This window comes from Mustela nivalis (genome assembly GCF_964662115.1).
Source record: "Mustela nivalis genome assembly, chromosome: 5".
Classification (NCBI taxonomy): Eukaryota; Metazoa; Chordata; class Mammalia; order Carnivora; family Mustelidae; genus Mustela; species Mustela nivalis.
In genome coordinates this window covers 24,100,529-24,128,000 of record NC_139024.1, presented here as the reverse complement: position 1 = coordinate 24,128,000, position 27,472 = coordinate 24,100,529, and the positions used below count along the sequence as shown (strand labels likewise).

Sequence of the window (27,472 nt, the reverse complement as noted above, 5' to 3'; positions counted from 1 at the left end):
TCTACTGACCTAGACCGTGAGCAGGCGAGTCACGGTTCCACAGGAAGACGAGGTAGCATGTAAATAAACGGCTGGGACAGATCTTTCAGCTGGTTTAGGCACCCAGCTGGTTGGAACCTTCTTTCTTCCTGGGTGAATCAGAATCCCAGTCAGACCTCAGGACACCTATGTTCATCTGGCAATTCTGAGAATTGATCGTTTAAAAAGCTGTGGCCGAAGGTATTATATAATGAAAGGAAATGAATTGATGTGATGTTATACGTAGCAATGCTAATAAGAATATGCGTTTATATGACATGTTACGACTTATAAAGTGTTCACATACCTCCAGCATTTGACTTAGTCTCTCTGTTGTTACTAAAACATTTATTAAATGTACGTGTATCTTGCACAGTGTACTTGGTACACTCATTTTGTTATTGGTACGAGGATTGTTCTGTGAATCAGATAAACATAGAACAGGGGTGCCTGGGTGCCTCAGTCAGTTGAGCATCCAGCTCTTGATGTCTGCTGAGTCATGATCTCAGGGTTGTGAGATCTAGCCCAGCATCAGGCTCTGCGCTGGGCGTGGAGTCTCTGAGCTTTTCTCTCTCTCTCCTCTCCGTCTGCCCCTCCCCACCCACTCTTTCTCTCTTAAAAAAAAAGAGAAAGAGAATAAATGCAAAGCAGAACTAAAACTAAGGTATAGAAAATATATTTCACATGTCAGAGGTGGTTTTTTTCCCTTGAAATCAACAGAAAAATGAAAACATAAACTGTCTTGGCCTAAGTAACTAATGAATACCTTAGGTAGATTTGAAAAGTAAAATACACATTTTCAACTTTTACATTATTGAATAAAAATTTAAAAATATGTATTAAATATATATTTGTGCTTTTGTGAACTATAGGCTCGGCTTCACAGGCAGAAATCTGTTTCTGCTATCTGCATATAACATCTTTCTCAAACTATTAAAAATTCTGGAAATATAGCCATCAAAAAATGGAAAAGCTACTCTTTGGGGAATGACAAAACGAGCCACAAATCAAAGTGTATGTCATATCCTTTGGTTGTATATCAGGCTTGGTCAAAATAAGTTAAAGTTTTGGAAAGTTATTACAAAATGTTTCAACAGATGGTCTCTGAGTGCCAAGTACTGGATCTGTAACAGCGACTTCGCTTTGTTTGCTCACATTTTGTGTAGCCTACACTTAATTATTCATGAATTGAGTTTTAATAGCAATGCAGAGGGTTGCCTGTCATCATCATGCTAAGTTCTGGAAACTTTGAGGGGCTGGGATTGGTTAGGGAGCCGGGGACTGGTTGTGTGCTCTCCTGTGCAAGTTTTAGGTGATTCTTTGTCTTGTGTCATTTCAACTGCCTCCATTCTACCAAGGAGGATCAGCAAAAGATGACTGCATGATTTATGAATAATTTCCCCCTTCATTCTGCCTCCACCTTCTCATGTCATGTTGTCATTTATTGTATGTCAACGGGGATGCAAAATTTGAACATTGTCGAGCGAGGATGCTGGCTACAGACAAGATCCATCCTCGTATCCTCGGAAACTGACACACTGTGAAAAAAAATGACAAAGTTAAGTTTCTAAGAGAATTGTGATTATAAGGAGTAGTTGCTGCCTGTATTGATTTTTTAGCCTTTTCATTTGATCTTCCTGGAAAATCTTGGTTCTGAGTACTTACTGACACACTTAAGTTGTCAAGGAAATCAACTTGTGATTGAGAGAAAATGAAATACTTTGGAAATGACTCTGTGTCTGTATTTTCCTAAAGATCTAGTTCTTTAATAGCAAAGGGGCAGGACAGTTTGTGCAACTGTATAGAAGCTCTGCCGTAAAGCCTTTCAGGAATGAGGCAGAGTACAAATAAGTTAATAAATAAAATTGAATTAATACATAAAACTGCGGAAACCCTAGCTATGGGTTTGTTCCAACATGCTTGATTCATATCACACTCGGAAGATTAGGAAAAACTATAAGTCACTCTACTGATATTACAAATTGTCCTTTAACTTCTCACAACTGCTGTTCTTTTCATAACATGTAATACTCCTGGATATCATACATTTTTTGTAGATATATATTTGTATATTGTCAGCACTTCCCATTATAATAAAACCCCATGAAGATCTGTGATGATGTCTGTTTTGCATACTGGCATATTCCCAATGTTGAAAACCATGGCAGCTATATTAAAAATTCTTGATAAATATTCCTCGGACAAATGAATGAACAGGGTCTGTACTAAATGATGGACTCCATAAACTAGGCCTGACTTTTTGAAATAAGGAACACTGAAAAGAACGTTAATTTGTTTACCAAATTAGATTAATTAGATGTTAAAAGAGCTAGTTTGTAGGCTAATAGATAACCTCATTTTTACCATCAAGGCTTGGGTGCGTTTTTTCATCTGGGAACCGTTATAGAGGTTGTGGGGGCTATACAAATTATGCTAGTTGATAACCAGATTTTTCCCCTCTTTCAATATGCAAATCCTTTAACACAAAGAGTCCATCAATGAATTAGAGATAAAAACATTCAGATGACATTTATGTTAGCTAAGAAAACGATAGAAAGCAGGCATGAAACAAGAACAAGAGGAGATACTATAAAAAGACTGAGAACCACAATGTATGCATAATCCTGTCTGGGGTCAGTGGACCCTGAGTCATGGGGATGCTTACTCGTCTGATCCCCCAGCCACATGGCTTTGTCCCTGAGTCTTTGGGCTGTATAAAGCCTTCGCAGATTAACTAATCTGTCTTCTCAGGTTTGTCGTAGTAGGAATAATGATTTTATTCTCACCCATCCTGTGGTATCTCTGTAAGAAACTTATTTTGTATCTTGTGAGACAATGTGGATTTCTATGTAGTTGGGTGACACATAGGTCTGATTATTTTCCTTTATTACTACCCACATGTAGCTTGTATCTTGTAGCGAACGAACACAGACTCCTAATCTAACGGAGAAATCTCAGTCATGGTCACTCACTTGTTTGCAATATACATGTCAATTTCTTTCTACTTTGAAAAAGAACAGTGTTCAATGTATTGCATAGTTTTGACTTATCACCTTAATGAGGGGGCAGCAATTAGCAGGTGGTCTGATACCCCTCAGAGTATCAAATGGAGCCCAGAAAAAGTTAGAAAATAACTAGTTCAAATTACTTTTTCAACAGTTGAGATAATACTGTGTGCCACTGAAGAACTTTTCTTTTTTCCCCTCTTGTCTCTCTGGTGGTTCTTACTTTCTAAGCAGCTTCCTGCCTTCATTTTACCAATCATCTTTCTAAAAGAGAGGATTTCAGAAGTGTTACTTAACCTTCTCCATTCCAAAAAATGCCCAGATAAGCTTTATGCAGCTATCTCCTGGGGGTCATGTGTAGATCCCCATGGTAAGGACAGGACTCGCCCAGCAAGGATTTGAGAATTTTCCTGGACAGGACAGTGCAACACCAGGAAGAGAGGTCAGCCAAGTGCAGGAACTCTTCCTGCTCCCCCTCCAGGGTCTCCCTTCTCCCCACACCCCGGCTCCTTCCTGGCTCCTCCCCACACCCCTGCTCCTTCCTGGCTCCTCTCCGTCTAGGACTTGACTCCCAGGATCCTCTCCCTTTCCCTAGTGCTTTCCTGACCCCCAAGGGTTATCACGGTTAGCGCCCTCTACATACACTTGCGGATGCTCACAGTTCCTCCTATTTTTGAAATTCTCACTGTATCAGACATTGGGGGCTAAATACTTTGTGTTGTTTAATCCTCACAGCACCCTGATAAAGGTATTTTGATCCCATCTTACATGGGAGGTAACCGAGACTCAGAGGAGTTAAATAACTTACCCAGTCAGACAACCCGTAAGTGAGCAGACTGGGAAGGGACCCTGGTCTGCTCAACAGATTGTACTGTTGACTATCCCTGCATCAGGCTGAAGGTGGGTAGGCATGACCAGGGGTACAGGAGAGCCGTGTTCACACTCCCTACTCTGACCAGCTCCTTGTCTTACCTCCCATTGACACAGCTTAAATCCCTGGAAAAACCCCGCCACCTTTGCAGGCTTTTTTTCTGAGGGACTGAAGAACGTGTGCTTACAGCAGTGAGATCACCGTCAATTACATACTTGCTCTCAGTTTCATTCGGAGGCCTTCTCTCCGGAAAGGTCTGTCTCTAGGGTTATCTGACCTAGCAGGGTGGCATGCTAATTAGATCTACACGCAATCCAAACAGATCCCAATCAGGCCTGTGCTGAATCTATGAGCGTAAAGGTTGTGGGCACCATCAGTGTCTTCCTTGAGAGCATCCTAGCTAGTAGATAGACATTTAGGTGAATGTTTCTTCCTGTCTTTGCAACATTCCAGCCTAATGTAAGTTGGAAGACATTATGGAAAGGAAACAAAGGAACATACATCTCATGGAGTTTCTTTAAATGAAGGACAGAAGGGAGGAAGGGAGGAAGAATGGAAGGAAGGAGATGTCATCGATGTCTGGAGAGAAGTTGAACTCAATGCGGTCAAATATGTGAATAATTTCTCCAGTCATAGCCCTTTAATTAGAATTACATTGTCCATAGCCTTTCATTTCCTCGAATAGTCTGTGCTTGCACACTATGGTCTAAAAATCCCCTGCCCTGAAGCCTCTGCCTTCAGCTCGGGTCATGATCTCAGGGTCCTGGGATCAAGGCCTGCATCGGGCTCTCTGCTCAGTGGGGAGCCTGCTTCCTCCTCTCTCTCTGCCTGCCTCTCTGCCTACTTGTCATCTCTGTCTGTCAAATAAATAAATATAATCTTTAAAAAAAAAAATATCCCCTGCCATGACTGAGAAGGCCTTCTCCATGGAGTTGAGACAAGTCTCCAGGCCGGGCCATTTCTCGGGGAAGAGTTTTTTTCCTAACCTAGTCCAATGCTTGTGCAGAGCTCACTGGTGGGGAGCTCTGAATATAATAGAGGAGCTTGGCTGGTCAGATTCCTTGTCAGGTTAAGAAGCCCTTTGTTTCTGTTTAGTTTTCTGAAACAAGACAAATTATGATATTTTCTGTTAATTTCTTTCCTTAATGAGTTTCATTAAAATCAAAGCTTCCGGAAGACTGAGCCTTGACAGCTGTCTAAGGGCTGTTTCATTTACCGGGGGCGGCTTAGACTGAATAATTATTACAGCTTGATAGTTTAAAAAGAAGTAAGAACAACAGAGAGAAATAGAGCCCTTGAATGGTGTGTCACACGTTTCTGTTTCTTCCCAGTGTCTGGGGTTCTGTGGTGTTCAAAAGAGATCATTAAAATCATGTATTCTTTGAACTAAAATATTACTAAATCATCACACGCTTGCTTCTTAATGGCTCCATGGTTCTTAAATACTGAATTTCGCTTAATGATGGTATATTAAAAGGAAGCTTTTTAGAGGTTAATAAAAGAAATTTTTAAAGAAAGATTGTCTTTAGACATTGTAGGTCACTTGATACATGGTGCCATGATATCTTGATGAGAATACGGGCAGCAGTGTATTTTAGCTTCTGGTTTTTGAGTTATATAGTTATGCACGTTTGTCTTTCCCAAATAGTTTTTATATGCCAATTTGGCATAATAAAAGAGACTGTAAATTTGTGGCCAGAATTTTGTATTTCGTGATAGTGTGTTCTTACTTGCGAGGCAAACCTTTTCCCCGCCTTCCTCTGTGCTAAGTAGGGACAATGGAGGTGGTGTGCTGAGATGCTAAGACCCCCTGTCTACCTGAGGGCCAAATGTGGAAAGTCTCAAAGAAGGGAAGTCAAATAAGATCGACATTATGTAAAAACTGATAGAATGAAATGTACACTGATGTTTGTGGAGATGACATGACTCCGATTACTTTAAATATTCCTATGATGAAGGCATAAAAAGAATGGATGGATGGAGGAAGTGGGGTAAAATCTGATAGTTATTGAAGCTGAGTGGTGGGAATGTGACTAGTCACTATTCTATCTTTATTTTTGTGTATCTTGCAAAATTCATAATAAAAATTTTAAAATTTTAAAATGTTAATGGATACATGATATATATGAGATAGAAAAACAAGAACCACGGATTATAGGGATTTGAGGGTCCAAAATAACTTTACAAGGAAAGCTTTCGCATCGTTTGAGGAAAAAATGTATGACTGGGGAATTTTTCTCGTTGAGAAAAAAATTAACGGGATACAACTGTGTAGTCCTTCGAGTGTTCATATTTTTCAGCAGATAATTGATCAAGTTAGGAGAAATTAAACGGGGGAAGTACTCTCTATTTGGGGGAAGGATTCCTAAGAGCAAATTTAAAGCTCACAAAGGAAGCACTATTAATAAAATGAGTTTAGTGGCTCATATGAAAGGAAAGAAAGTAGGATATAAATAGTGAGGAGCAAGCTACAGAAAAGAATAAGCATTTTCATTGTTCTTATTTTGTCTTTGGTTATTTAAAAACTTGTCATAGATGAAAGGATATTGCTCACAGATTCACCGGTATGCCAGAAAAGCAAAGGATCCCCTTCCCACAATGGTGTTTGGCTTGTAGGAGATGGAGCCTCATAACTGTCCTCCCCATGAATGTGGAGGCTCAGGAAAAGCACAGGGAGAGTCCCACGATATGAGATGGAGAGCTGACTAGAACTGGCTGTTGGAAGGAGTATGTTCCATCGGCTGTGGTAGCCCTTGAGAACATGGCCTAGAGTTGCACAGCCCTTCTGGAACACCTCCGAAGATAGGTTCTCATTTTCATACAGTTCTACTTGGTGGTAGAGTTGGATGGGTTGTTGGACCCAAGAGTCTCCAAATTTCCTTCAAATTTTGAGATGCTATGATTATATAAGACAAAGAGAAATGAAAACTTCCTCAACAGTAACAGTTGGATGCGAGATAGGTAGGTCTGTGAGAATGTGACGCTGCATGTTCTCTGTGAAGGAAGATGGTTCCATATTGTGAGCGGTAGACCAGCTGCCCGCCAAGTAGCAGACTGAATGTAATCTGGTCCTTCCATTTCTTAAAGCTTTTAATACTAAGGAGCCTGGTCTCTCTCAAGAACTCCTCATTAAAGTGGAAAACACTCTCCTGTAGTTTCAACGCTAGGAAGGCGCTCTCCCTCCATAAAGTCTCTCACTATCTTATGGAAATCTCTCCCCCAGGAGGTCACTGAGCCCAGAGCTGCAGCTGTGTTTTAATAAGGGCTGGGTAATTTTATGACCAATAACATTTGTCGTTACACATGCTACAAGAAGGTTAATCAAATCTCAGCCTTCAGGGCATAATCTGGGTTCCCACAGGAATTTTCCTGCAGAATTCTGTGTTTGGCTAGGGATGCTTACTTCCCTCCTCACACATTAGTTGTTGACCATGGCTCCGTGATCCTGGATGTGTGCCGCCATTGTTTCTCTTACCGTCACTAGACTATTTCAGCATTAAAATTGTCTGGGGGCACAATCCTGAGTGACATGGCTTTGGGAGGCTGGCATTTAGAGCTCTGTGCTTTCAGGCCAATACTTTAGTTTTCAACCTGAAACTTCAGGGAGCATGGAGTATTCTATCTATCTGTTTCATTTGCCTCGGGGAGCCAAAGTTTAAGGCAACTTTCAGACCTGAGATACCAAATATTTTTCCAGCATTTCTCTGTTGCTTAGGAAACTCACAAACTGGTTCAAACATCTCACTTGGGGAAATATTGAAGTGACATTTAACTCAGAAACAAACTGCCTTTGGTCTGCTAAAGAAAACAGGATCACTGCCCGAAAGGGCAGCAGATCAAAATAAAGAGGGCAAAAGAGAACAGAGAGATGGCAATTGAAAGTTGAAGTTTGAGTGACTGCAACACAGATTTTGAGATTGTCCAGGTGTTTTCTTCAGTTTGGATTCTATGACTAGATTAATCTATGGTATTTCAACTCTAGCTTGTAATGAAGTCTCCTCATCATTTGAAGGGTCAAGAGACCCGAAGAAGTCTTCTCCTCAGGGCTCGGTGATATTTAATGAAGCAAAGGAAGTGACATAGATCATCAGAAATAGGACCCAGCTTTCCTTGGGTTCCAGAGTCTCTGGGAGGTCCTGTTGAGCTCCTCTCTGTCTCGGTCTGCTGTAGACTGTACAAGACTGCCCTTGTAGGTTTAGTCTGATTAAACCCAGCTTGTCTCAGTCTCTACCATAGTGGGAAGTTCTGCCATGTCCTGAACCACCTGTATGTCCTTCTCACGCTCGGTTCTCTGAGTCCAGTATGGGCAGGTGCAAAGGGTCTGACTTAGACTTTACGAGCGTGTGTGTATTTGTGTGTGTGTATGTGTGTGTGCGTGTGTGCGCATGCGTGTGCGTTGTGAAGGGTATGGTGGGAGGGAAGAAGGGGCCTAAAGCTGACTCAGTTTCCATATGGTCATCTGGGTAGGAGATGACTTGGGCCTATTCCAGGTTCCCAGGGCTCCTGGGCTGACAGTGGAACTAGATATGGGATGGATGGGGATATGGGATGAGGTGAGTGGAACCCAAGGAACAGAGGGAGAATTCAGGGAGTAACTCCCCAGTCCTTGGGTCTTTCTTGGACTTTGACTGTAACTGTAACTGTAAGAGTAGTAGAATGAGTAAATAATATTAACTGAAAAAACAAAACAAAGCCAAAATAAAAACAAGATTCCATTAAATTATACAATATACACCTAATCTCTAAGCCAGAGACTAGAAAATTAAAGTGAACTTGATCTGAGCATTCAGAGTAATGAACCAGTCTTCGCACCTTCCAGAAATGTACGCTGGAATATGCAGAACGGAAATAAAGGAAACGGGAGTGAGAAGGTACCCTGGCCCATCCCACCCCCACTGTGCGGGAAAGGCAGTGGAAGCCTTGTTTTCTAGTTGCTTCCAGCATAATCTTGTACTTTCCCCCCAGTGGGTTTCAGCTTGGTTTGTGTCAGCTGATGTGTACAAACAGATTTCAAAAAATTGTTCCTTGCTAAGGGAGCTGACATCTGCCACTCTCAGAAATTAGAAATGACAAATGCCCCGAAGGGTAAAAGACCATGGCTGATTTGCCATAAAAAATAGAATCTGCTCAGACTCTAGGATTCACCAAACAAAGCACTGTCGTATCCACACCGTTAGCAGTGATTTTCGGTGATGAAGGAAATTGCACCCCTGGTTCTGCTTGTTAACACTGGCGTCTACTCCTGCAAAACAAACAGCACCCCTCTCACTCACGCCTTCCCTTTCCGAGATTTAGTGCAGTGCCCAGTCCGTCAGACCCAGCGGGCGATGGAGGTTTGTGATGAGATACTCGATGGTTTCGAAATTCTCATGTTTGTTCACCCTTAGAGGCCCCCTTCATGTGCAGGAGCCACTTCCCCTCTCCACCGTGAGAGAGAAAGAAAAACAAGCTCTGGACTTCTGCAGAGGAAGAGAGTGGAGTTAAATTGAAGACAGAAGATGTTACTGTCTATTTTAGCCCGTCTCTTCAGGAAAGGGGGCAGGATTTGGAAGCAGAAAGCAGTGAGAACTGAGGCAGCTTTGGGCTTGGCGTCTCTCCATCGCCTCTGTCATGGTATATCTGATTTTCCCTGGCTGTCTGCTCCATGTTTTTCTTTCTATCTTCCCCATAGTCCCTGGTCCTCACCGTTCAGCAGGCTGACTCCACCATGGCCTCTCCAGCTCCGCTCACTATTGTGACCTTATAGTTCAGCGCCTGTTGTTGTGTGTCAGTCTCTTGGTACGTGATAATTCTTCTTGAGAGACAAAATCTGATGGAATCGCCTCATCTCTTTGCAACAGGCCATGTCATGAGTTGAGGACACCTCATTCAATGACTGCTCTTGGGTCACATGCATCTCCTTGCTCCAATTAGCCGAGGCTGGTCACATGGTACCAAACATGGTACACGGTCCCTTGGAAGGGGATGTGGTGGCCATACACCTTGGTTTCTCTCCCAGGTCCACAGCCCCACATTTACTGAGCATTCACTTGGGTCAAGCACTATGCTAGGCGTCCAAGGTTTCGACAGTCTTTTGTTCTTTTCCTATGTATGTAGTAAGTGGGGGGGAAGGAAACAATGACCAAACCAGAAGTAGGTAAGGATTAACAGGGAGCACATGGGGATGATGGTAGAGTTTAGAGCTTAATTATACATAACTAGGCTTGTGGTCCTGATCCAAAATCCAGAGTATACTTTTTTCCTCCTCAGCCTTGTTCCTGGAGGGTGAAGTAGGAAGTTGGACAGGTCCTGGAAAATAACTAAGACTCCTATCGAAAACCTACCTAAAGTGCCCACCTGAACAACCGCCCCCCGCCGCCCCCCCCCGTTCCTGACCACCCCAACCCAAAGCAGTGTCTCCTAAACCTCCCTTGTGAGCCCGGCCTCCCTGGACAAAGGCACGTTCAGCATCACAGCTCATGCTAGGAGGAGCAGTCACACTCTATAGCGTGTTCTGACTCAATCAAGAAATTATCTCCTCAAAGTCTATATTCTTGGGCATGTCAAGTATTGGTACTTGATTTTATATCCTCAAAACACCTATGTATTTTATTAACCCAGTTCTGGGGTCAGATTGCCATTTTAATACAGAGCATATTCAGTCATTAACCTGGGCTCTTCCTAGAGGAACTTCCAGGTTTCTGAAGTCATTTTACTTCATCTCACAGAACGTCACCTCTGGGGATTATGGGAAAGGGACACATAAGATCCAGTCCCTTCTCTCAAGAAGTTTTCTGTTTGGCTCAGAAGATTGGACATACACACATGAAAGGGAGAAAAAAGTGGCTGATTCTTGTTTAAATATGTCCCCTGCTAGGCAAGAGGCCAGGAGTTGGCCTGGTTGGGGGTGTCCATGGCTGCCGTCAGGGAGCTTGAAGGGCTGTAGGGAGGGTGGGATGTGCTGAGGCCTGGGGCCGACTTCATTCTCGACTGGTCTGTTTGTGTGTTCAGTTTGGCTCTGGGCATGGGTCTCTGGGGCAGACGGGCTTGCTGCCTTGGGAGGCACAGAGCTCTGCCTTGGACTAAGTGTTGTTTGCATGGGACCCTTTTCTACTCCTGTGTTGTATCGAAGTGATGGGGACGGGAATGTGTTGCCAATGTCAGTTTTTTATTTTACTTTTTTCAAAATAAAACTAGTAAAAAGGCGCTGAAAGTCACCCAGAGAATCTCCCCCAGCTCTGCCTTTTCTGGCTCTAGAGTGGCCGTATGGAAGTATGAGCAGTATTTAAACTCAACTGACTGTTTCTCTTAAGACTCCATTAAAAGGTCCATTTTAAGAACCTGGGGCTTTATCCGAGTATGTAATATTTCTTTCTCTTCCCTTGTATATATTTCTCAGAAATCTCCACTGAGAATTTCAGGTGTATCAGCAGTAATTGTCATACACTATTATTATTATTATTATTATTTTTAAAGATTTTATTTATTTATTTGACAGAGAGAGAGAGATCACAAATAGGCAGAGAGGCAGCCAGAGAGAGCAGGCTCCCTGCTGAGCAAAGAGCCTGATGTGGGGCTCAATCCCAGGCCCCTGAGATCATGACCCGAGCTGAAGGCAGAGGCTGAACCCACTGAGCCACCCAGGCGCCCCTATCATACACTGTTATTAATAGAGTTAAATAGTAGGAGCTGTTTCCAATTATTTTTCTTTTAAATATTTATTTATTTATTTGACAGACAGAGATCACAAGTAGGCAGAGAGGCAGGCAGAGAGAGAGGGGAAGCAGGCTCCTTGCTGAAGCAGAGAGCCCGATTCGGGGCTCGATCCCAGGACCCTGGGATCATGACCTAAGCCGAAGGCAGAGGCTTTAACCCACTGAGCCACCCAGGTGCCCCGCTGTTTCCAATTATTGACTTTATCATGTTTTCTGTATATTTTAACTTATTTAAAGGAAAAAAAACCAGCCACAAAAACTGACAAAGAAAAAGAAAGCTGGACAAAGTCCTGAATGGTGGAAAGTGTGATAGAAAGTTGCCTGTGGAGGAGTCCTTATAAAACACAGTCTCTTAAATATGTATTTTATTGTTTCTAGCAACTCCACAAACTAAAAGCATATTGAAAATGAACAACTGACTGCAGTAAGCCAAAGCATGCCTCAGGCAACTCAGAGATTCCCACCAGTTTGGGGTTAACTTCCGTCACTCCTAACATTTGTGAGAAGATGACTCTGAGTAACATGGAAACGAAATCAGGAATTCCACACATAGAATTAGGGAAGGCATACACTTCAGCATCAGTAAGCCTGCTGCTCCTTCGCAACCTCGGACTCTGCGCAGATGGAAGGGTTAGGAGGGGAGAGATGGCTCCTTGGTTCAAGAAGCAGCTTGCGGCAGACTGTGGGGGCTCTATGGGGCATCGCTCTGAGTACTCTCTGCTCTTTCCCTTTTGTATGCTTGAAGCTGTCAGTATTTTGCCAAGAACCCCACATCGTAGTTCCTCTGTGCCTTCTACTGGATACCGGCTGGCATCTTTTTTTTTTTTTTTTAAATTAAGATTTTACTTATTTATTTGAGAGAGAGAGCACAAGCAGGGCGAGCAGCAGAAGGAGAAGCAGGCTTCCGACTGAGCAGGGAGTGCAGTGTGGGACTCCATCCCAGGACCCTGAGATCACGACTGGACCTGAAGGCAGACACTTAACTTAGCCACCCAGGCGCCCCAAATACCTGGTTACATCTTACTTTCTTCATTTTTGAGACAAGAACTTACCTTTTTCAGCAGGCAGAGTAAGAGTGACAGAAGCCTAGTGCATTGACCCCTACAAACATTGTCCAAATCCTTACGCTCTCCTACTGATTTCCTCCTCCTCTACAAGGCTACTAGAAAAGAAAGGAAGTTCTGTCATTTGAATCAAGAAAGGATTTTTATGTCACTCTCCTTAGCTTCTTTTAAAGGAGTTATTTATAAAAATCATGACTGTGTTTGGGCGCCAGGTAAAGGAAGAGCGGGAAGGAGGAAGGTCAGAATAACCCACCGCTTTGCCCCTTTCACATCCCAAATACACAGGGTGTTCTGAAGCCCGAGCGGTATCAGATTTTGCTTTCAGAAACACTTAGGAAGTGAAAGCGATGCTGGTGCCTGTCGAAGGGCGGCGGCATCCTGGTGCAGGATGGTAGGCTGAAGACCTCAGGATGAAACGGAGGACAAAAATAGCAATTTCGTCACCATCTCCCACCAAAGTAAATGAGAAATTTCACTGAAAAAAATTTTTTTTCCATAGAAGTCTCACACTTTCCGTAAATGAAAACAGCAGTGGATACCGGCAGAGGTTTCCAGAGAGGCATTGTGTGTGTGTGTGTGTGTGTGTGTGTGTGTGTGTAAGGGAAGCCTGTTCCCTGTGGGTCTGAAACCCTGGGAGGAGGGGAAGGCACCCAGGGCTGGCGGGGCTCTCCCACCTCCCAGAGCCGCCGCCTTTGTTGCAAGGAGCGTGAAGCACGCGCCGCCGTAACTTTTCGTTCCTTGGGCTTTTTGGCTAGTGTCGCATCTTATAAGTCACAGTCTAGCTTCTCCTGTCCGTATTTTTACTGCACAGAAGGCTTCCCAATTTGCAAGCGTTTGCAGCACGGCTGGGCCCAGAGATAAAACAGAATGTGTACGTAGTACAGTATGCATTCAACCAATGCACAAGGCTCTTTCCACCATATGTGCAAACTAGTGTGCTTTTCACTCAAGGTGCCGTTGCCAAACTTGCCAGGAGCCCATGAATAAGTGGAGGCGAGAACATCAGACGCGATGCAGCCGTGGGCCTCGCCCCCTCCTTGGAAGGACACCCTCGATGCCTGCAGCCCCCTGACCTTTTGTCCCCCGTCTAGCGCACCTTCACAACACTTACCTGTCCGCAGCCCTAGTCTTCCTTCCTCACCCGCAGCCTTGACCTGGGATGTCAGCCATTGTTTGAGCCTGCAGTGGAGTCCTGCTTGCCCTTCCAGTAAGAGAGGAGAGGTGGTGATTAGCACTTATGCTAATGAGGATAACAAGACTGAGGTTAAAAACTCATCAGTTTACAGGAGAACACAGAAGGGGAAAACCAGCTGATTTTTTTTTTTCCTTCCTCTCAAATGTTTTTATTACCTCCCATCTCAGGCAAGGCATAGCTTACCAAGCCCTTTTACAGGAGAGTAGCTTTGGTCTGGTTTTTGTAGGTAAATCCTCCAGTGGAACATCTTTTGTGATAAGAGAAAAAAGGATTGAGAGATAGAAAAGAATGGTACTTTTCACTCACTTCCTTCAAACTCTCTTGAATCTCCTTGTATGCTTTATCCTAAATAAACCAATGCAGAGATTTTGTGGGATTCACTTTTTTACTTTGATATTTGCTGCCTAAAATTTGAATCAGTGCCTCCTTTGGCTTTACTGAAACACAGTCTTTCTCATCAAAAGATACCCGGTGGACATACAACTCAAAATCTTTCCTTAAAACACTGTTGGTGTTGCATGGTGGTCACAACCCCTGCCTCGTTCCACCGAGTGTGGGTAAGAAGTACAAACTCGGCTTCACGGATGGGAAGCAAAGCTAAGGGGTGGAAACTTGCTTTCATCCCTTTTTCAGCTTCTTTAGCTACAGGTCTGGGAAGTAGGGCTCCTCCGCCCATGGGCACAGCAATGGGGTTCGAGGTGAAGGTCACCTAGAGTGTAACAGCAGCACTATTATAATCCATGGGTTGTAAGTAAGCCATTGTCTCAATTTCTACTCTGACTTCATTTGAGTTATTTGACTTCATTTGAGTTAGTTGCTTCCCCCAACATGTTAATTACCTTTGGGCCAAAAGAAAGTGATTTTTCCATGAATTCTAACGGATTTGCTTCTCTTGATCACATCTATGACAGAGAACGACATGTGTCTCTGTAGGCTACCTGCATGGGACTCTCTACCTTTCTTGGGCAGTAGATCTGGGGAATTCCTTGCCTGGCTCTTGGGCTTCAGCATTGTCCTTTGTCTCTAAGGGGCCTGGTGGAAGGTGATGTACACCATAGAGGGAAGAATATGTTGATGGTGGTTGCTGCCCTGTTCATGTGGAAATCTGGGCAGGCATGAGAGGCGACAGTGATGTGTCCTGGAAAGATCCAGAACAGGAAATGGTAGGGACCTGCCAGCGCCAGGGAAATTGAACTGATCATCCATGGTGGCCCGGTGTGACTATTCATTCCTTAGGGCCAGGGCCAGAGGGAAAACGTCCTATATTTGAGCAAATTCACTGTACAGTGGGAGAGGCTTCTAGTCTTGGAGAGCATCTTTGGGGAAGGAGCCTCTGTTTATTTTTTTATTAAGATTTTATTTATTTATTTGACAGACAGAGATCATAAGTAGGCAGAGAGGCAGGCAGAGAGAGGGGGAAGCAGGCTCCCTACTGAGCAGAGAGCCTGATTTGGGGCTCGATCCCAGGACCCTGGGATCAAGACCTGAGCCAAAGGCAGAGGCTCTAACCCACTGAGGCTTTAAGCCGCACAGGCACCCCAGGAGCCTCTGTTTACAGCCATGCTTTGGATGCGTACCATGACTTTGCAAGGGAGCACCGGTCACACTGGAGCTTCATTCTCATTCATTTGGTAATTGGTTATTTTAACACAGACTGTGACTAAGGAACATGATTACACACCTGTCAGCCATATGAGGGGAAAGAGAGCTGTCTGTGAGCAGGGGAAGAGGCCGCGGTTCTCCCGGGTCTCTGTGGAGTCTTCTCCATCAAAGATGTCATTTTTCATTTTTACCTTGAAACAAGACAGACATTAGAGCTCCTGCCTTGTTTGTATCATTTAAGGCCTTGCTGCCACAGATGCTGATCTAAACTAACACAATTTCATTCTGATTATATCTTTGTAGACATCCGATCGCAGAGCACGGGAGGGCAGGATGTCATATAAAGAAACAAATGAACATAAACATTGTATGGTACCCATGTAGCAGTTTCCTGGGGCGGGGCAGGATGTGCGGAGAAGCAGAAATGAAAATGTTTCATACAAAGATCAGAGAAAGCTGTTTGCGATTGCCCAGGTAGCGAGGAGAGGGGCTTCTCACTCGTGGAAGACAGGTTGCCAGGTGGCCCGGGGTCCTGTGGAAGGGGAGCGAAGGAGAGAGCATGTGACAGAAAGATGAGTGTGAACACCTAAACAACAAAACGAAACTCAAAGGCAACAATTTTGTGCTGAATTCTACAATGAATAAGGACCGAATAGATGATGAAACATTTAAAGGAAAAAATAAAATAAAATCCTAGCCTTTTGAATAAGAAAATTATATCCTCTCCTTTGCACGTTTTCTGCAAACAGTAAACCACATATTGGATTGTTTAGAAATTCTCCCCTCTATTTTGTCTGCTCCTCTCTGTCTCTGGTGAGGCCATTCAGCTTGGAAGGAGTATGTGGGTTCCAGAGTATGTGTGCCCAACCTCTGATGAGCATTGATTTATTTTTTAAAAAAAAGATTTTATTTATTTGGCAGAGAGAGACAGCCAGAGAGAGGGAACACAAGCAGAGGGAGTTAGGAGAGGGAGAAGCCGGCTTCCCACCGAGCAGGGAGCGCAATGCAGGGCTTTATCTCGGGACCCTGGGATCAATGACCTGAGCCGAAGGCGGATGCCTGATGACTGAGCCACATAGGTGCCCCTCTGATGAGAATCTGCATCAGCGAATGGTGCAGGTGTCCTGTGTTACTGAGTCAGAAACCAAATTGATAGAGGGTGATGTTAGTAGCTGGAAAATATGGACTAAAGGGAGACGATTTGAATGGTAAGGAAGGAAGCAACAGTTAAACCTTGGTTGAGTTCTTCCTTGGAGGTGTGACCATGGAATTCAAGGTATAGTAGCCTCCATGAATCCCCAAAGGCTTGAGTGGACAGGAGCTGCTCAGCCCATGTAGAAAGTTGCTTGATGGAGATACTGCTCTTGAAACGGAAGAGGAGATGGAGAGATTAAAAAAAAACAAAACAAAACAAGGCTTTATTTGCAGGGAGCAGAATGGGCCTTCAGATGGCAGGAGAGAGATAGAAGTGGTCATTAATACTGATGTGTAGAGGGTTAGGATCCTGACTAGTGGGGGTATTTATGCATTTCTAACAGTCCTCAAGTCTACACCACGGTCTTCTCATTGACGTTGGCCTTCAGCTGTTGGGCGTGCTCTAAAGGTGCACACAACTTAATTTTAATCACAGCTTCAATGATAAGAAGGGAGTGAGTCCCTGAGTCCCTGTGGCCTTCCTGCCAGCTGAGTTGTTCTCTCAGAGAAGAAAGTGGGTCTGTGAAATTTAAATAACTCTCCTATATTGAGTGCTTACTCTGTTGCAGGTGTTGTGCAGGACATGTGATGAATTGTTTCATTTAATCCTTGCATGGAATTTCTGAGCTGGATGTTATGTCCCCTGTTTTACTGCTGGTGCCAGAAACCAAACTCAGCTCAGGATTGGCACCAAATGGCCCTCTTCACCCCTTTCTGTACGAACATCCTCCACCAAATGGCACATGGGGTGCTTGGCCTTGGAGAATTTGCTCCCACTTTTTTCTTGCTTTTTATTTCTTTATCATTCTTATCTGTTTATGAGAATATTTTCTACTTCTTGCCTTTTGTGGTTTACTTTTATTTACTTTAAAAAAATTGTGATTACTGAAAAACCTAAATTTTAAATAGGATATAAATGTGTGATATTTGACTCTCCAAACTGTGTATGGTTAGCCCTTGGTGAGGGTTCATTTGTTTTCTTATCATTGAATTTAAAAAGTTAAAATGGTGGTGGGTATTATAGAGGGCACGGATTGCATGGAGCACTGGGTGTGGTGAAAAAATAAGGAATACTGTTTTTCTGAAAATAAATAAATTGAAAAAATTAAAAAAAAAACTTAAAAAAAAAAGTTAAAATGTGCTGGACATGTGGGCTGAATACCATTCATTGTAGATGCTTAGTTATTCAGTTGTCTACAATAGCCAAACACATGGTAGATGTTCAATAAGTGATGACTGACTGAATGAATGAATGGGACCCAAGGAAAAGGTTATATGAGTGCCCTTGTCATTGTTGTCTGCTTTCTGTGGGGTCAAATGCCACATAGAGTGGTTTGGTACTCTATAAATACAGAGTAGTACAACCTCTGTTTATAGAATTAGACAAATCATTTTTATCATTCCAAGACAAGGGTCTGTCATTCCTTAAGGCAAAGGTATGAAAGAAATTTCCTTATTTTGCACACAAAGATTCTTGATTGCATGTAAATACCCTTACTTTTACTAATAAGGGAAGAATGATGTTAGTAATAATCATATTAAGTGATCATTCTTATTCCCCTTTTACTATTTTCCACATCAAACCATAACAGTTTTCTGTTCTGTGATTAGGTAAGAACCACAAGGAAAGTTTTATGAATTTAGAATCCTTTGTCCTTGAAACATGCCCGAGAGAAGATTTAGGCTCACTCTCTTCTTGGAACGCCATCATCTTAAATCTGTAGGATTTGCAAATGAAAAAGAAGAGGGATTTCCAAACAAACAGCCCCTATGAGAAGTCTGTCAACTTCAGGATGTGCCCTACCCCATTTCCATGCAGAGTTTCTCCTGCTGACCTGTAGGATTCCCCTGGGAAACACCTATCTCCTTGTGTACTCCCCACCCCCCCTCTCCTTCCTTTCTTCCCTCTTTTTTGCCCAATACTTAAAGTCCAGAATACTTGGAAAGGCCATTGCCCTCCATCCTGGTGAGCTTAGGGTTTTGATCTGCTCGACCTTTGGCTGCGTTCTTGTTACCTATGTTGCCTCTGGCCTAGTAGAATGACCCCTGTGCCTTAACTCTCAGGGAGGTGCTGGCTCCCTTGACCACCTCCATTTGAGCTGCCATGGGCATTGGTGGGTGCTTTGCCACATAGAGGGGGAGATTAGAGGACAAAGTTCTCTCCTGCAAGGACCCACGGGAACATTTGAGCCATGGCTTCTCTGCCTTCTAGTAATATCTATAGCTTCTCTTGTTCACTGTTAGCTAACATCCTGTGCTGACTGAGCTGCTGTAGGAGAGCCAATGTGGTGTGGGGGTCAAGAGCCCGCGCATGGTGTGCCGGCACCTGCATTTGGACCCCAGCTTGGCCTTTGTCAGCTCCCGAGGTTTGGATAAGTTACGGAAGTGCTCTACACGTCAGACTCCTTCCTGGCAAAATGGAGGTGGTAATGGTAGTATAGACCTGACAAGAGTTTGAGGAGCCAAGGTCTGCAATTGGTTAGCATGGAGTCTGGCACAGAATAAACTTTAATCTTAATTTTACTGTCCAAAATGACGTCTATACTGAGTTTTCTTCCTTTGTGGTGACAGCTCTGTGATGCAGTCACTGATTTGGAAGTTTCTAGAAGCAGTGATGTTCTCTCCAGCAGGGCCCAGTCTGCAGTCTGGGAGCCTTCCTCTGATGGGGCTTCCAGTTATCTCATCTCTAGAACCACAGTGGGCAACTGAGATGCCAGGGCACAGAGGGATTGGAATATTTGGGGAATTTTGGTAACCAGAAAGGTTACGTGAGAGAGGGAATGGGGCAGGGCTACTCACTGTGCAGGGGGAAACTACCCTCTCTTATTCTCAATTATACCATAAAGAGAGAGGATGTGGAAACTCAGGAGAGTTTTTGTCTTTTGTCACCTAGGCTTTGATTCCAGAATAGAATCTTGGAAATGTAATAATAATAATAATAATAATAATAATAATATCTTTAAAAAGGGGTGACAGAGGAACAAGTATTAACTGAAGTTATCATCTAAAAATGGACCTTAACCCAATGCTCAGCTGTTGTCTTCAACAGGCCCTATCCTCAACACAGGCCAAATTCTGCTGGAAGGATTGTCCCCCATTTACACATGTCACTGTCCCACCTTTTATTACTTCCAGCCATCATCTGCAGAATGGCTGGGATTTAAAACAGAGACTCCAGAGGATGCCATTTGAGCAGAAGCTCCTTGGCTGCCATCTTTACACTTGTCTCCTCAGAGAGGCTGATCAGTCCGGGGTTTGTTTTATTATTATTGTTGTTGTTGTTATTGTTAAAGAGAGAAGGCTGTGGAGGGGGAGCAGAGGGAGAGAGAGGGAGACTCTTAAGCAGGCTCCACACCCAACATGGAACCCGACATGGGACTTGATCTCACCACTTTCCCATGATTCTGGGATCACCCCGCAGGCGCCTAGTCCTGTGTTTAAAAACAGGGTGGTTTGGACTTGGTCCCTCTTAGCCTGACAGTGCCTCTGCTAACAATTTGGGTGTTATGTGGCTCATAGTTCGAACCATCCAGTTCGGAATCACATCCTGGCTTCACGCTCTGCGAGACCCAGAGGGCAGAGTGAGTAGACATGTCGCCTTGTCCTTCTCCCTTGCCCGCCTGCACAGTCACAAACCACAGCATCACTTTGTTTGGTCATAGCATTTGTGTGGACAGAGCACAGTAACAGCCAGGATTTTACTCCCAGTCTTGGTCTTTCTTCTTTATGTCAAGCCAATTTTAGATCTTTAAGGCCATTGCATAATTCTCACTTCCATTTCTGACTAAAGAAATCTTATCTTTAGGACACCTTATATTTTGGGCCCCATTATAGGGTTGCTGACTGGAACCTGTCCCAGGTCAGAGTGGTGACCAGGGTGGGATATTTTTCTGTGGCTGTCCAGAGTAGAGCACCAGAATGGCCATTTCAAGGCCACGGTCTATGGAGACTGCTGCAGCCAGGCCAAGGGCACCGATCAAAGTGTCCAAGGCAGGTCCAGAATCAAGGGTGAGGGTTGAGAGCCAAGAGTGGTACAGATGCGGCCTTGAAGCTGGATCTGGGAGGGAACAAGTGACAAGAGTGCAGAATACCATGGGGCTTCTACAGGCCCGCTTTGCAGGTTAGTGGGGCACCCCGGGGATTGGGTAGACTGAGGCCCATGTGAACCATGCAGAGAAGATGTAGGCAGCCCTACTGTATCTGGACCCTCATTATGGCATTTCTGTGGTGGCTGGTAGGAGAAAAAAAAGAAGGTTGGTTTGAGCCCTGAACCTTTATTACAGATAACAATTGTGACATCATGGTCTTTGACAAGGATTGCTGCTAATTTAAAATTTATAGTCCTTGGCCTCAGAATTGGAAGCTAATTCAAGGATACAGTTGTTTCAGCTCATGCCTCATGGCTCTCCATGACCACCATCACCCGGGTATGTCCTTTGAGTTGTTTCCTCTAGAAGTCACGAGAGACACACACTGACTCATTCATGTGCTCTCTCATGTTCCCCGGGGTCCATCTCCCCTTTGCTAAGACCCATATATGTGTGATGTGTCAGGTCACAATGAAGGGTATGTGCTGTGGCAGGGACACAGAGCAAGCTAACTCTCCCAGGACGTGACTCCAAGCCTCTTGCATTGTCTTCTCACCTGCTGAGATAATTAGCCATCAACCTGACAGGGGACTGCATTACTGTCGCTGTGTCTCAGTTTTTCCCCGTAGTGGAAGGTGTTGTGGTATTGAACAGGAGCTGGTGAACTGGCCTTTGGCTTCCCACAACCCCACCCTTGAAGAATCACCACAATCTAGGCCCGTGTCTCAGCGAGGCAAGACAGTGACTTAATTTCACCAGTTCGTCCAAGAGAATCCTCGGCTTTGATGAGCTAACTCATGCTAGCCAAAGCCACAGTCTGCATTTATATGCCAGAGGGCCAGGACTGAATGAGATAAGACACACAATGTCCTTTAGGATCCGCACAGCACCATTTATGGGATTAATTGTTTAAAAATCATATAATACTAGGGCGCCTGGGTGGCTCAGTGGGTTAAGCCGCTGCCTTCGGCTCAGGTCATGATCTCAGGGTCCTGGGATCGAGTCCCGCATCGGGCTCTCTGCTCAGCAGGGAGCCTGCTTCCCTTCCTCTCTCTCTACCTGCCTCTCCGTCTACTTGTGATTTCTCTCTGTCAAATAAATAAATAAAATCTTTTTAAAAAAATCATATAATACTAATACTGATTTTAGAAATTCACAAAGGAAATTGCTAGAGGATCTGAACTGTTGAGGGAGCTCTGGGGGACACGTCCTTCTGGAATTGATGGGCTTGGGTGTCATAATCAATGATCCAAAGATTATTTAATAAGAATCAGGTCAAAAAGGTTGGTTTGTTTTAAGGATTAGTTTTATAAATTTTGAAGTAACATCTCGCTCAGGCTGTGCCAGAGACTGACTCCCTGACTCATGTTTGCTCTTGCTGCTTTTTTCCTGGGCTCTTTGCAGACCACCCCACCCCCTTCCATAATATTTGTTCTTCAGCACTCTCCTTTCCTGGTTTCCTTGGAGTAGTCCGTCTTGGAATTGAAAACCCAAGAAAACCAAAGAATTATGAAAACCTCCCTTAATTAAGTAATATATATTTTTAGCTTCATGACATCAGTGTTTTCAAGTTATTTCACACTGGGCATTTTTTTTTTTTTTTTTTTTTTACCATTAGCAGAGAAATAGCAGATTATCAAGTACAGGGTAGGGCCCGTGGAGACAGATTGCCTGGGTTTGAATCCAGGTTCCAGGCCTCGTTAGCTGTGCAGCTTTGCGTGCACTCCACCGTCTCTCTGTGCTCGTGTTTCCTTCTAGGTAAGACGGAGACAGTGACAGTACCTACTCCTGAGGTGGTTTGGATTTGGTATGTGTCTGGGCGTGTGTGGTAATGGGTTAATACATGTAAAGCCCTCAGAATGGTGTCTGGTGCATGCGTAACAGCTGTAGGGATGTGAGCCATTCCTATGAATCTTTGATAATACCCAGAGCAGTGTCTTCATCTGGTTCTGGTGTGTTTTCTATTCCCATGTGAGGCCAGGTTATGTCGAGGGAGACTTCCTGCAGATAGTAAATCTCCTCCATTACGTCTGGATCCTATCCGAGTCTTACAGATGGGGTCCTCGCCTGCTTCGCATTTCCTTTCATTTCTTCGGTCCATCCCGAGGTCTGTAAATAAAGACCGGCATCCAGCCCCTTCTGCCTAGGGATTTCAGAGAAAAGAAATGAAAGGACCACCTGAAATGCCTGGATTAGGCCAATTATTTAAGTATTTTATAGGTGCCAACGGGTAACAAAGTGGAATCGCCTTCCTTTTGTTCCCCCTCGCAGGACCCTGGGTAATAAATACGGATGAATAGTGAGTGAAAAAGCCAAAAGGCAGTCGGGGGGCGGAGGCGGGAGCTGGGGGACGGGGAGCCATCAAGGAGTCCGATAATCCACCACGGATCAGGGGTCCTGGGATAATCAGAAGCTGCGCGGGATGGGGCGGCGGCGTGGCTTTCACAGAGAACACAAAAGGGGGCCTCGTGCCCCAGCGGCCAGGCCTTACCTGCAGACCACTTCCGTAAAAACAGTCCTTCACCAAAGACACTCAGGTGACCCGTCGAAAAGCAGCACGAGATGAATCCAGCCAGCCTGTCCAATAGAGGGAAAATAGATTCCAAAAATTGAAAAGCCAAAACAGGGATTTTCAGAACCACTTAGCAACTGCTCTGATTATACTGGACACAGCTGTAATGTGCTGGGACGAGCATGATATATTTTAGCTCGCGTGGTAGCCGTATTTCAGGCTGATGGGGAATCTGTTGCCGAAACTGTCATGCAATCCATTAGGGCCCCTGAGTAAGGGCAGCCATTAATCAGACATGAGATCAGCCCGCCAGCCTCACGCACTCACCGATCTGAGTGGCTCTGACCCGACATCGTTTAAGGAGATGCTCATGGAGGCCATAAACATGATTCGATTGCCATTATCTTCATGTTGCATATTTGTTACCGTTATTCTTTGAGGACTCCAAATTGGATATTAAAAATTTATGATATATATAAAGGTTGGCATGGAGTGAAAACAGAGAGCTGCGGCAAATAAGTCTGTCTCATCCATCAGAGATGTGGGAGCTGTCAGAGGAGCCCGGCAGGTATGGAGCTTGGAGAATTAGGAGGAACTCCACCAGGGGAACAGCTTCTCCCCTGGCCTACTTGCTAAATGGGATTTTAACTACATTTTGTTAAAAGAACAGAGTAAAACCTCTACTGCAGGAATCCCACGGTCAGTCTTTGATGACAAGCTAATGAAAGGGATGGCGAGGGATCCTGATGGAAAATTAGTACTAACGTGATTTGAGCAGATGCCTGGGTCCACAGAGTGATGTTCCTGGGTGCCTGGGGTGTGTCCGGAGCAGGGAGCCTGATGCCAGGCAGGAGTCCTCTGTGCAAGAGAAAGCTCTCTACCCAAGCTGTGTGCACACACAATCCTGTCTACGAGCTGTGCAATTCTCTGCAATCTGATGTTCGCCAAATTGAATATTTGCATGGAAACAACTCATACTTAAGGGGATCCATTTTTAGAGGCAGGTAATTCAGGGTAGAGGAAAACAACATTTCTGGGTCTTAGCTTAAGGAAGAGCAAAGGATTAATGAATGCATTCAACCTATATGAATGGGTTTCCTTGTGGTACACGGTACTCTGCTGAGCATGGGGGCCTCATACATTTTCCGGTAAGTGGTTCCCAGGCTGATAGGAAAGATAAGACATGAGTCATAACTGAGATGAGTTACACCACGGAGTTCCAGACTGACTTGGGGCACGAGGACTAGGTGAGGTCTCAGAAACAGGGAGAAAGGCACTGGGTTGGTTAATCTGGGAATGGACTTGGAGGAAAAGAATTTGTTAGACAATGACCAGAGGTTAGAGTGGGAGGCACAGGGGAGAAACACGAGGATGAAATGATTATTATCCAAAGCCCAAATGGAGTACGAGAGCTATAGTGAGGCTGAGACTCTAGTGTCTGACTGGGCGGAGGGTCAGATATTGGGCAAAAGTATGTAGAAGAGCCAGTGGAAGGTCCAGGTGGGAGGCAGGAGCGATCGGAGAGCTCTGGCAGAGGCCTGCTGAGGCTCAGGTATGCAGGTGACTTCTGGGGTTCAGGGACAGGACACTCACCTCTAGGGACTGGAGTGTAAGGCACAATGTCCGGTTGCTAGGGTGGAAGGATTCACACACTCAACTAACTCACTCATTCACCATTTATGGAGCCTTTATTCTATGTCCAGCAGTAGATGAGGCTCTAGAGATTTACAGCTGAATAGGACATAATTTCTGTACTCAAGAACCTCACAGATTACTGGGGAAGACAAACGTATAGGAGGTCATAGTGCAATGCAATGCAATGGGTAGAATGGAGGTACACACATACACACACACCACATATACACACACAGAGGGGTTCAGAGCCCAGGTTAGGACCAAGAGGAAGAGGTCTGGAATGACTTCCTAAAGGAGTACAGTCTGAATGAATGTTTAAAAGGCGTATAAGAAATTTCCAGGAGAAGTCATGAGAACCGATGAAATCTAGTTTTACAAGCAGAAAATGGGGGGAAAGGACAGGAATCCAGTTGAGGGGAACTGGGCATTCAGTCGTGAGGAGTTGGGCCACTGAGATGAGCATAACCGGGTCATAGTTCACCAGAAGCCGGAGTTCCTCCACGGGCCTCCCTGTGTTATCGTAGTCCCGGGCCAATGTGGGCTGAACTTCACTGAGGGGCCCAGACACCGGGCTGACCTTTAGGTCAAGTTCACAAAGATGTTCACAGCACACAGAAAGGCCATGTGGGATGGTTGCAGTTTATTCCTCCCTGAACTTCCTCAAGAGGAACGTGTGTCGGCATTTGACTCAGGAAGGAGAGACAGGACACGGGACATTAGAAGATGCAATTCTAAGAGTTTCCGGAAGTGGAGTCCCTGTGCTTTTTGTCTTGACTTTTGAAAAGAAATTCTGTTACTTCTGATTCGCAAAATGAGTTCGAAAATATCCAAGATTTTCCCTGCGACGATTCATCTCTAAACTCACTCCCCCAAGTTTGAGACGAGCTATTTTTGATATCCTCAAGTTGGCTGGTGACACCCCACGTGTGAGCTAACGGGTTCCACATCTGCTGGGGCCCCGGAACGCCGAGTCTGGAGGCTTGGCTGCGCTCACCCCGGCTGTGGCTCCACGTGGAACCTTCTCTTGTTTTCTGAAGAAATTCTGAAATCACAGAGACATGGAGGTGTAAACTCCCATTCATCAACGGGAGGTATTAACTGGGAAACCTAGTTATCTTTCCACTTAAATGGCAACAGTGTTAACCTTTTTGTGGAGTCAGAAATCTCTCTTTTCTGGGGTAGGCCCGTGGAGCTGTTTTTAGAATGTTCCACATTTTCTGAGGGAGTCCTCCAGAGGGGGGAAAAGTGCTGAGCTTGCTTGCATAGGCACACGACACCAAAGCTTTGGCCCAAAGGAAGAACTGAATTCTTTGAAAGAGAATGAAAGATTGCTGTATGTAAGAATCAAAATAAAGATGTGAATGAGTGATGATTCACAGAGAAAGAGAGGTGAATCCGAAGTTTGTTTAAACCAGAGATTTTCGAAGTAGAGAGGCAATTAGTCTGAATTTCTCACATAATCTAATATTTATTCGAATGGGGGGCACCACATGAAAATGGATGCTTGACTCTCAGCAAGAGGGGGAAATCCCCTTGCAATTTAAATGAAGGATTTTTACTTTTAACAGTTTAATTGAAGAGTTTTTGCTTCTATTTTATGGTGAGAAGCAGCTCCTTCTTAGAATAATAGATTTTTAAAAAATGCACCTTTGTTCTGACAATCACATTTGTGGTAAAATGTAAGGAACAAAATCGCTTCCCATTTGCTTTTCCCCGAAGTTGGCCTAAATATCCAGCATATTAGTCAGAATAAAGCTGCTGAGAATAAGACACATGGAGAGAGTTAGTTCGTCATGTATCTTGGCATTCCTTCTGTCAGAACTGGTCACTCCAGAACAAAGTCAGACATCCACCCGGTGTCTCCTGGCCCCAAGAAAGTCCAAGAGCTGGCAGTGGGGTGGTCTGCCCTAAGACAGGCAGTTAGGGAACCCATGGTCTGCGGAGATTCTAAGAACAACAAAACCAGCTCAAAGCATTTCTGCTTCATGTTATTACTGTGACTGGATATGTGGTGTATCTACAGGGTTTTGCACACCCCTCCCTGCGGGGGTTGTGGGCTTTCTTGGTCTGCCTGCCTCGATACGCCATTGTCTGCACCCCAGATGGGGCAGAGGCAGAAGGTGGCACTGGCTTCAGTATATAACAGGTTATAAAACATCCTAAAATGATTCTATGTATAGGATAAAGAAGCTCCTAGGATTTTATCTAACATGGCCATTGAGTTACTGGGAGTGAAAATAGAGCTCATTCCCAGAGAACACTTACTGAGTACTGGGCACTGGCTGGGGCTAATGGGCCACGGGTGAGAAACCAGGCACCATCCCTCCCCTTAGGAAGTGTGCGGTCTTTGGGTGGAGGGACAAAAATCCCACCAACTGGCATCAAGTTGCACCTGTGTCCAGTCTAAGAGAGGGCAGGTGGGGATTTTTGACTGCTTAGAGAGATCCAGAAAGATCTTTTGAGGAACTGGTCTAGTAGCTCTTCCAAGATTAGTTGTCATGCCAAGGACTAAAATCAGAATTTTTTTGCCTGCAGTCAGCTAGAGTTATGTCCTCTCTCGAATCTATAGAACAAAACCCATCTCCAGGGCCGTA

At 44.5% G+C, this 27,472-nt stretch overlaps 1 protein-coding gene and 1 long non-coding RNA gene across 4 annotated transcripts in view; one reads left to right on the top strand and one right to left on the bottom strand.

The window, feature by feature from the left end:
- Positions 1–27,472, top strand: part of SOBP (sine oculis binding protein homolog) — a 156,584-nt gene that overhangs the window by 64,155 nt on the left and 64,957 nt on the right. The window lies entirely within an intron of this gene.
- On the bottom strand, positions 1,207–20,317 carry LOC309865589. 2 transcript variants are annotated; one of them, XR_014312183.1, is made up of 5 exons: positions 20,033–20,317; positions 15,529–15,640; positions 13,764–13,853; positions 12,641–12,750; positions 1,207–1,556 (listed from the first exon to the last, which is right to left on the bottom strand). It is a non-coding gene; the product is annotated as an uncharacterized lncRNA (long non-coding RNA). The 2 variants fall into 2 exon arrangements; XR_014312184.1 differs by lacking the exons at positions 1,207–1,556; positions 12,641–12,750 and having other exon boundaries at positions 13,637–13,853.